Source organism: Bactrocera neohumeralis, unplaced genomic scaffold (genome assembly GCF_024586455.1).
Source record: "Bactrocera neohumeralis isolate Rockhampton unplaced genomic scaffold, APGP_CSIRO_Bneo_wtdbg2-racon-allhic-juicebox.fasta_v2 cluster11, whole genome shotgun sequence".
Classification (NCBI taxonomy): Eukaryota; Metazoa; Arthropoda; class Insecta; order Diptera; family Tephritidae; genus Bactrocera; species Bactrocera neohumeralis.
In genome coordinates this window covers 23,780,855-23,790,672 of record NW_026089624.1, presented here as the reverse complement: position 1 = coordinate 23,790,672, position 9,818 = coordinate 23,780,855, and the positions used below count along the sequence as shown (strand labels likewise).

At 43.3% G+C, this 9,818-nt stretch overlaps 1 pseudogene; it reads left to right on the top strand.

The window, feature by feature from the left end:
• Positions 1 to 1,436: 1,436 nt before the first annotated feature.
• Positions 1,437 to 4,615, top strand: LOC126766206 (uncharacterized; annotated as a pseudogene).
• The last annotated feature ends 5,203 nt before the right edge of the window (positions 4,616 to 9,818 follow it).

The window sequence follows — 9,818 nt, the reverse complement described above, 5'->3', positions numbered from 1 at the left end:
TTCTAGCTTACCATATATGGCAAACTATGTAGTATTCTATATCTAGTAAGCAATGAGCAATGTGGAGTCTGCACAGGCAGAGATTATAATAAAAGTATTTTTGAGAGTTGGTAACACTGTAAGGTTGGCACCATCAAACATGTCAACACGTTAATTATATTTATATAGATTTTGAAATTGAAATTAAAATACACAATGTTATGAGCAAAGTTGATATTATGTTGTCGATTCAAAAGTCTTGTTTTAATGCGTTCTTCAATTCGAGTGGAACTGAGAGTACAAATACCGTCAAATGTTTGACAGCAAGTAAGTGGTAAACTTTTATATGGGAAAATGGAATTGTCGTTTTACTCTATCTTACTCGTAATTTTTCATTATTTGTTCACCGTTTAGACCTACCCTGGACTACGACAAACATTTTAAAACCAAATTCAGCTCAATCGGCCCCTTTGGTCTATTGTGCCCTCTCCTAGATCACATGGACTCACTTAGCCCCAATTCCAAATGAATTCCAAAATTTTACTGGGTGCTAATGAGTCGATGCAATTCCTGTCCGGAAACATGGATCCGAGGGCCTTAATCCTGCGTCTGCAGACTGCTGTGCAGTCGATCAGCAGGTGTTCCGGTGTTTCAGGCTCCATGTCGCAGAACCGGCAGTTAGTGCAAGAAGATAGGCCCATGTTATATAAATGCCTATTTAACTTGCAGTGGCCAGTATAAAATGCGACCAAGAACCTAAGCTTATTCCTGGGGAGGTTGATTACAACTTTGAACCTGCTCATGTTGTACCCTCCCATTAGCAACCTGGCATGCCGCATGCCGTGAGTTTGTTGCCAATACTTCTTTCTGCACACTCCCTCTTCTTTGCGAAGTAGCTCCTTTATGGTATGGTGACCCACCCCTGTAAAGGGTTCAGGACCTACCATTTTGGTGGAGGCTGCGGAGCGAGCGACCTCGTCTGCCAGTTCGTTACCGGCTATTCCTTTGTGACCTGGCACCCAAATTAGGTGCACCTGGTTTCTTTCCGCAAGGCTGTTCAGCCTTTCTCTGCACTCCTGCACTAGCAGCGACTTGATCTCCTAGGAGGAGATCGCTTTTAGTGCCGCTTGACTATCGCTAAGTATGGCTATCCGCTTATTGCGATAGTTGCGATGGAGGTTTATATCTATGCACCGACTTATGGCAAAGACTTCCACCTGGAAAATGCTCGGAAACTCCCCCATAGGTATAGAGAGCTTGGTGCGTGGACCCGCGATCCCTGCACCAATTCCCTCCGACATTTTTGAGCCGTCGGTGTACCACCTCAAAGTGCTGTTCCTCAGCAGCAGTTCAAGGGTGGAGTTGTTCCACTCATCCTTGCTTCCGAGGGTGACCTTAAACTTCTTAGTGAAGTTAACCGTTTTGGTAGTGCTGTCCTTCGGGAGGAGGGCGATTGGTATATTGCCGCTAATCTTTTCCATCCTCTGGGACGAGATTACCTTTCCTTTGTCAAACCCTTCTGCCGTTATTTGCAGAAGCGTTCTCTTGGCTACTTGGCCGATAACCAAGTGCAGCGGTGTGAGTTCAAGCAGGGCCTCCATAGCTGCCGTTGGGCAGGTGCGCATTGCGCCCGTCATGCAGACACTGGCTAGCCGCTGCAGCTTCGATAATTTAATTCCTACCGAGGTCTGCGACGCTACTGAGGCTCAGGCTACCGCCCCGTACGTGATTATCGGACGCACTATCATGGTGTACAACCACCTAACAATCCTTGGCTTACAGCCCCAGGACTTACCCGCCAGCCGATTGCACACCATTAATGCCTTTGTTGCTTTGACCAAGGTCAGGTCCACGTGCTGCTTCCACCGCAAAGTGGAGTCTAGCGTGAGACCAAGGTATTTGACCTTATTGGTCATCTCTATCACTCTCCCTCCTAATGTGAGGTTCCTGAGACCGGGCAGGGACCTGCGTCTCGTGAACGGGACAATGGTCGTCTTGGAGGGGTTGATGTTCAATTCTACCCCCCTGCACCACCCCTTTGCCAGGTTTAGACCTCTTTGTATCAGGTCGCAGAGAGTGTCCTCATATTTGCCTTTGGCTATAATAACAATATCATCCGCATACCCTTGGCAGCGGATCCCATTGTCCGTTAGCATTGCTAACAGGTCGTCTACGACAAGACTCCACAGCAGGGGTGATAACACACCCCCCTGTGGACAGCCTCTTGTTGTGCCGAGACGAATACTTTTATCTCCCACTGTGGTCTCAGCAATTCTGGTGTGCAGTACGGCTTCTATCCATCTACGCACCGGTGCTGCCACATTTCTTTTCTCCAGTGCTCTGGCCACACTCCTGTGAGACGTGTTGTCAAAGGCACCTTCGATGTCCAAGAAAGCGCAAAGCATCTCCTCCCCGTTCTCCAGAGAACTCTCTATCTCAGAGGTTAGCTGGTACAGAGCAGTACTGGTAGATCTGGCGGAAATCCTCGCGGGATAGCCTGTGTTCGATCACGGGTAGACACTGGTCTACCCGAATAGTCTCCGGGAAGTGCGCCCGCAGAAGCTCCGTAGCTCTGTCTGAGCTTGCCTGCTTTGCAGACCTAATCTCCTTATTATATAAGGTGAGGTAGCTTCTATACTCTTCCCAGACCCCCGTACGTTTCGCCTTGTTAAATAGGCTCCGTACCTTTTTCCGGAGGTCTGCCAGTTTCCTTGACCACCAGGTGCAGTTTCGACTATCTGTGGGCACTCTTAGAGGGCAGCTGCCATGATAGGCATTGATAACAGCCCCGTTCAGCTCCGTTAGCCTACTCTCAATTCCCGTAGCTGAAACGCTTCTATCAGTCTGCCCCCTCTTGCTCAATTCCTCGCTTAGCATCTCACGGAAGGTATCCAAGTTCGCCTTCCGAGGGTTGCGTCTGGGGGGAAGTTGTCTGACCTCCACCTTCAGCCTGAACCTTACAATCCTGTGGTCTGACAAAGAGGGCTCCGTTGAGACTCTCCATTGTGAGACCAATCCGTTTGCGTGTTCGTTGGTCAAGGTGATGTCCAGCACCTCCCTCTTGCTTATAGTTATGAATGTGGGCTCACACCCTACATTCTCTATCGCTAAGCTATTACCTAATATGTACTCTAAAAGGGACTCACCTCTAGTGTTGCAATTGGTACTGCCCCATTCTAGGTGGTGGGCGTTCGCATCACAGCCAATGATGAGGGGAAGCTTGAGTCTTCGGCAATGCTCCCAGCTTATCCACCACTACCGGGGGTGCCGTGGTTGCCTCCCCTGGAAAATAGGCTGAAGCCAGTACGAAGTCCTTGCCTTCGAAGTCCCTGGCTTGCACCGCCACCATATCCTGCGTCAGGAACTCTGAAATACAGAAGAATTCAATGTTATTCCTGACCACTATGCAAGCCCTAGGTCTCTCGCTCAAGGAGTTCCTGCGTGGAGGGTAGCTCTGCTCCCTGGCCGCAGGAACTGACGTCCGGAGTTACTGAGGTTGCCACAGGCATAGCCTGCCCATCCCTGCTCACGCTGGGCACGCTGGGCACGCTCGCAACCTCATCTACCTGCATACTTTCTGCTTCCGGGGCCGCTACAGTCTCTGCCTGTTTTTCGATGCCCTCGCTTTCCTGCGTCGCAGCCTTGTCAGCTTCCTTGCTCCCGGTGGCTGCCGGCTTGTGGGGCCGCATTACCACCGTGCTGTACCTGTAATACAGGTGGAAGCCAGCTGCTCGGACGTACTTGTACGACTCATCGTCTATGTACAAGTACAATCTCCAACCGTTAATATCGCCTAGCTTCTCTAGCTCGCTGCTGACGACACGCGAGGCTGCGATACTGAGGCCCAGGTTTTGGTTCTTCACCAACCCTAGGGCGAACTAATCAGACTAACGAACAACAATTCATTTTTATTTATATAGATAGATAGATAGATTATATTATATAGATTTTCTAGATGCCAGAGAAGGCCGAGGTACAGGCGCAAAGTAAATTATTGCGCGAATGCCGCGTCATAGCGGCAGAGACGCAACCATTCAATTAGCCGCATCACCGGTGATTTGGAGGACAAGCATTACGTGGAGCTCGCTTCGAAACTGCCCATATCATCGGAAGAGCACGCGCGCTTCGTGGAATACAAACTTTCACAAAAGGAAAGCACGGATGCTATGGTAAATATTTCGTTTTTAAATATTATGCCATTGTAATATAATTTACTGTAGTTTTTTTTTTTTTACAGATGCGGCTAATATTGAAGTCAAAGGGCGTAAAAGGCAGTGTGGACGGCGTACTGCGTGGTATGTTTTCTGACGACCTAATGTACCACTACAATTTAGAGGGGCGCAAGGAGAAGGAATCCCTACTAAAACTAAAGTGCGTTGGGTTAGTTTTTGGTAGGTTTTTTTTACTGGTATATATTTAAATGCCTTAACTTATTACGTTTCATTTTAGATATATTTCCTGACAAGGATAAAATATGTGGGGAGCTCCGGAGATTTGTGGCCTTAAGCCTTAAGTTTTAAGTTGTATATATTAGTTCTGAGTTGAAGTTTCTTATTTTACTTTTACAAATATGAATTTTTAGAATTATAATTTTTATACTGAAATCGCTTGTATTATTTTTCTCCGAATGCAATAATAATAGGCATATATATCTGATTTTGATTTTATTATTAAATAAAGCAAAATAATAAAAAAAAATGAATTTTATTTAAAATAATTGAATTTGCTAGAAGTAACAAATGGGTAACAGATAATCTTGTTACTGCTTGTTGTTGCTAACATGCTTATATGTTATAGGTAACAAACTGATAACGAAAATAATAACACTAACAGATATTCGGGTAACAATTAGTTTTTGTTATCCATAACACATAGGTAAGCTATGCGCTAACAAAAGAATTTGTTACCCGTAACATACTGTGAAGAGATTTGCTAACAAATGCATGTATTCTGTTAGAACAAGGCAGCATGTGATATTTGCCATTGGTTAGAGCGAGATAACCATTGAACATCAAATAGCTATGTGTGTTTTTCTTCCCACTCTCTGAACAAAAGTAGCAAATATTTTCTTCTTCTTCTTCTTAATTGGCGTAGACACCGCCTACGCGATTATAGCCGAGTTACCAACAGCGCGCCAGTCGTTTCTTCTATTCGCTACATGGCGCCAATTGGATATTCCAAGCGTAGCCAGGTCCTTCTCCACCTGGTCCTTCCAACGGAGTGGAGGTATTCCTCTTCCTCTGCTTCCCCCGGCGGGTATAGCGTCAAATACTTTCAGAGCTGGAGTGTTTTCATCCATTCGGACAACATGACCTAGCCAGCGTAGCCGCTGTCTTTTAATTCGCTGAACTATGTCAATGTTATCGTATACCTCGTACAGGTCATCGTTCCATCGAATGCGATATTAGCCGTGGCCAATGCACAAACGACCATACATCTTTCAGAGCCTTTCTCTCGGAAACTCGCAACGTCGACTTATCAGTTGTTGTCATCGTCCAAACCTCTGCACCATATTGCAGGACGGGAATTATGAGTGACTTATAGAGTTTGGTTTTTGTTCGTCGAGAGAGGACTTTACTTCTCAATTGCCTACTTAGTCCGAAGTAGCACCTGTTGGAAAGAGTTATCTTGCGTTGGATTTCCAGGCTGACATTGTTGGTGGTGTTTACAGGTTCCCAAATATACGAAATTATCTACAACTTCAAAGTTATGACCGTCAATAGTGACACGAGTGCCAAGTCGCGAGGGTGACGACTGTTTGTTTGATGACAGGAGATATTTCGTCTTGCCCTCTTTCACTGCCAGACCCATTTGCCTTGCCTGCTTGTCCAGTCTGGAGAAAGCAGAACTAACGGCGCGGGTGTTAAGGCCTATGATATCAATTTCATCGGCATACGCCAGCAGCTGTACACTCTTATAAAAGATTGTACCTGCTCGATTAAGTTCTGCAGCGCGAATAATTTTCTCCAGCAGCAGGTTGAAGAAGTCGCACGTAGGGAGTCGCCTTGTCTGAAACCTCGTTTGGTATCGAATGGCTCGGAGAGGTCCTTCCCGATCCTGACGGAGCTTTTGGTGTTGCTCAACGTCAGTTTACACAGCCGTATTAGTTTTGCGGGGAAACTAAATTCAGACATCGCGGCATAGAGGCAGCTCCTTGGTGAATTGTTCTATGCTGGAATCTAGTACTACCTATAACCATATTTCGGGCCCCGGCGAAGTCGATCAGCCTCAACCCATTTGGAGATGTTTCCTCGTGGAGGCTGAATTTACCGACCGTCGTGCCAAAGATACTTTCTTTGCCCACCTTGGCGTTAAAGTCGCCAAGCACGATTTTGACATCGTGGCGGGGGCAGCGCTCATAGGTGTGCTCCAAGCGCTCATAGAAGGCATCTTTGGTCACATCGTCTTTCACTTTCGTCGGGGCGTGGGCGCAAATCAGTGATATGTTGAAGAACCTCGCTTTGATGCGGATTGTGGCTAGACGTTCATTCACCGGAGTGAATGATAGTACTCGCCGACGGAGTCTCTCTCCCACCACGAATCCCACACCAAACTTGCGCTCCTTTATATGGCCACTGTAGTAAATGTCACAAGGACCTACTCGTCTCAGTCCTTGTCCCGTCCATCGCATTTCTTGGACGGCGGTGATGTAAGCCTTCACTCTAACGAGGACATCAACCAGTTGGGCAGCGGCACCTTTCCAATTAAGAGACCGGACATTCCAGGTGCATGCCCTCAAATCATAGTCCTTATTTCGTTTGCCATGGTGGTCATCAAAAGGGGGGTAACTCATCCGAGGCTTGTTGTTTCCTTTCATTGAGGGTGATTTTTACGTAGCGGGTCCCAAACTCAGCGCACAATCCTATGTAGGGAATGTTTAGCCTTCTCACTTTAGCTCGCCTTCAAACGGATGTTCTTAGGCTACCCAGAGGATACTTGGTCAAAGACCGGAAGTCGTGAGCTGCTTGAGTCATATGTAAAAGAATCGTTTCTGATTTATTTAATATTTCCCCACTTGCCTCTCTTGGTTTTTCTGTTTTTTTTTTGTTTGCTTTTTACCGATTTCGTACAGATGTCGGCAAAATATTAAAGGCAGTAAATTTGATTGAATTTAGTCGATTAGATTCTGAAAGAAAAGGTGGACGGTTCCACTCCATTATCAAATTTTGATACCGACTTTTAAGGTATCACATGCTCGGACGGATAGACGAACAAACGACCAGGAACAGGATCGTCTAATCATCCCGATCATATACATACATACTTGTATATCTCCATTTCTATATTAATTTTTTTTAGGTGATACAAGCATCCGCTAGGTGAAGAATATATTGTTTGAGTTTATAAATCATTGCGAACACATTCCATATTTTTCCGCTTCAAAACAAAGCAGTACTTTTAGGTTAAGGGGGTACTCTCATGTGAACGCATACATTTTACCACTTTTTAGTCAACTTTTTTTTATGCGACAACAAAATTCAAACGTTTTAATTTTTTAATATATTTTTATCTGTATTTTTAAATGTACAAAAAAATTATTTTTTTGGTTTTTTACATTTTTAATGTTTTTTTTTTTTTAAATCAAAGTAGTCCCCAACAAAAAAAAGTAGTTCACTGGTCATGGTGATAGCGGCTGTTCATGTTGTCTGAAATAAAAAAATCTAATGGATTATTATTCAGTAGTTCTGCGGCTATCGTCCCTACCAAATATAATCAATTTCATTAAAAAAAATGTCGAACTTCAAAAAAAAAGTCACGAAAATCTTGTTTTTTTCGTTAAAAATCGTTTAAAAAAATATAAAAATGTTTTCGAAAATAAACAATTCTGGTAGAGACGATAACTATAAATGAGTAGAAGAACATACATATGTAAATTTTAAAGCAATCGGTTGAATACTTTTTTTTTAGGAGCATGACAGTTTCAGAAAATGATGATTCGAGAAAAGTGCGTTTAGAAACGTAGCAGCTGCAGACTTGTCATGGCACCTGGTAGACAGTCGCTTACGACACGTCGGCGACTATGAGCTGTAACTTATCAAATACTATGAATTTCGGTCTGAATTTTTCACAGCATGTTTTCAATAGGTTTTACTGTCAAAATATAAAAAAATCGATTTTTCGAAGTGATTACATGAGAATTCGCCCTTAAAAAGAGGTTTGGTATCTCATCGACTTATACTAGTTATGTATACTTAAAACATTAGATTGAAAACGAATGGCTTTAATTTAAAATTAATGGCTTTTTCTAATGATCCAATTCCAACCGAAGCTCCATGCGGTGAGCACCATTAAAACCATCAATGGTTTTATTTATAGATAGTATGTTGCTTGATGAATTTTTTTTTTATAAACTAACAAAATGATGGCCTCAAGAAAATTGTTTCAAGAAAAAAACACAAAAATTCTTTCGATCAGGAGCTAGTTTTTCAAAAACTTGGTTTGAGAAAAACGCATTTAAAGTTTTTTATTCAGTTTACGTAAAGCTTGCAGCTGCTGCTAGCTATCTGCTATTGATCGTTGCAGAGCACACGAGAAACCTTTGCTATTTATCGAAAAACTCGACAAGCATTTATCGGATTTAATTAAAATTTTTATTTACGTTTCAGTTACATAATCAAAAACTTCCATGCAAATTGATCACACAAAGTAATTGTTAAAATTGTTTTAAAATGACAACCGTTACGTAGGCTGCAAACAACTTGAGAGCCAATTCTTGATCGCGTAACCACAGCCTTTATAATAGATATGAGCGAAAAGGTTACATTGAACCAGCTGAGCCCGTAGGCGTGAAATTGTGTGTTTTGAAATGAAAAGAAAGATGGATTTACATTGTGTTGAAAATCGTCATCACAAATGCTATTTTCGCTAGAAACTGAATACGTTTGAACTGAAATGGCAAACCGTTGGAACTCAAAGGAATTCGTAGAATCAAGCATTCGGCCCCCTTGTATTCGAAAGCTGCGTCACAATCAGTAGGGTTCCGTTACACAGTTTCGGCGCAAGAAGATTGTGAAACCTAATAATGACAGATCTAACTTTGAGACGCAAATGATGCGGCGGCATAGCAAGCCTCTCCCAAGTATTTAGAAATTCCACTGGATAATTCACGGCTTCGTCTTCATTGTCAAAACGATCCAACGATTTGTATGAGCGCGAATCTCCCGGAATTTTACTTTGAATCTTCCAGTTGAAGTCATTAACATTGGTATTTTTGGCAACCAAAAATTGCGCGTGCACTCAAAGAATCATAGTCAAGACAATTTGGCCAATGTTCGGATAAACATTCGTGACGAGTTTATCTTTCGTGGAAGTGAATTGACAAAAGGCAGGTGAATTGATATCAAACCACTGGAAGTATCAACCGGAATTTGCCCATTTCCAATACTTAGTGAATACGATGTAAAATGTCTTCGGCAATGTCATTTTTGTTCGTATCCCATATTTGATACGGATTTGAAGGCTGATATGTCGAAATGATCATCGGGAAAAATGTGCGAACATCAGTGGTATGCGAAGTAGCTATCGCATCGTCCATGCATCGACATTTTCAGTCATTATCATGTTCCAGCAATTGTACTTGCTGGCATGCTCCTCAAAAAGTTGCACACACCATTCCATTCACAGTACGTAATGACTCAAATGAAGTTGAACCGCGTACATTAATCATTAGCAACCGAAGGTAAAAGCAATCGTCTTTTTTCGGGTGAATTGTGCAACGTTCATGAATTGCAAAAATAAATATCTTACAAAACGCTTCATTGCAGTTCAGGGATCGACCCATTCGATACTTCCTGACCTCATCTCGTTCAAGACCATAGCGGTTATTGGCCGATTTCACT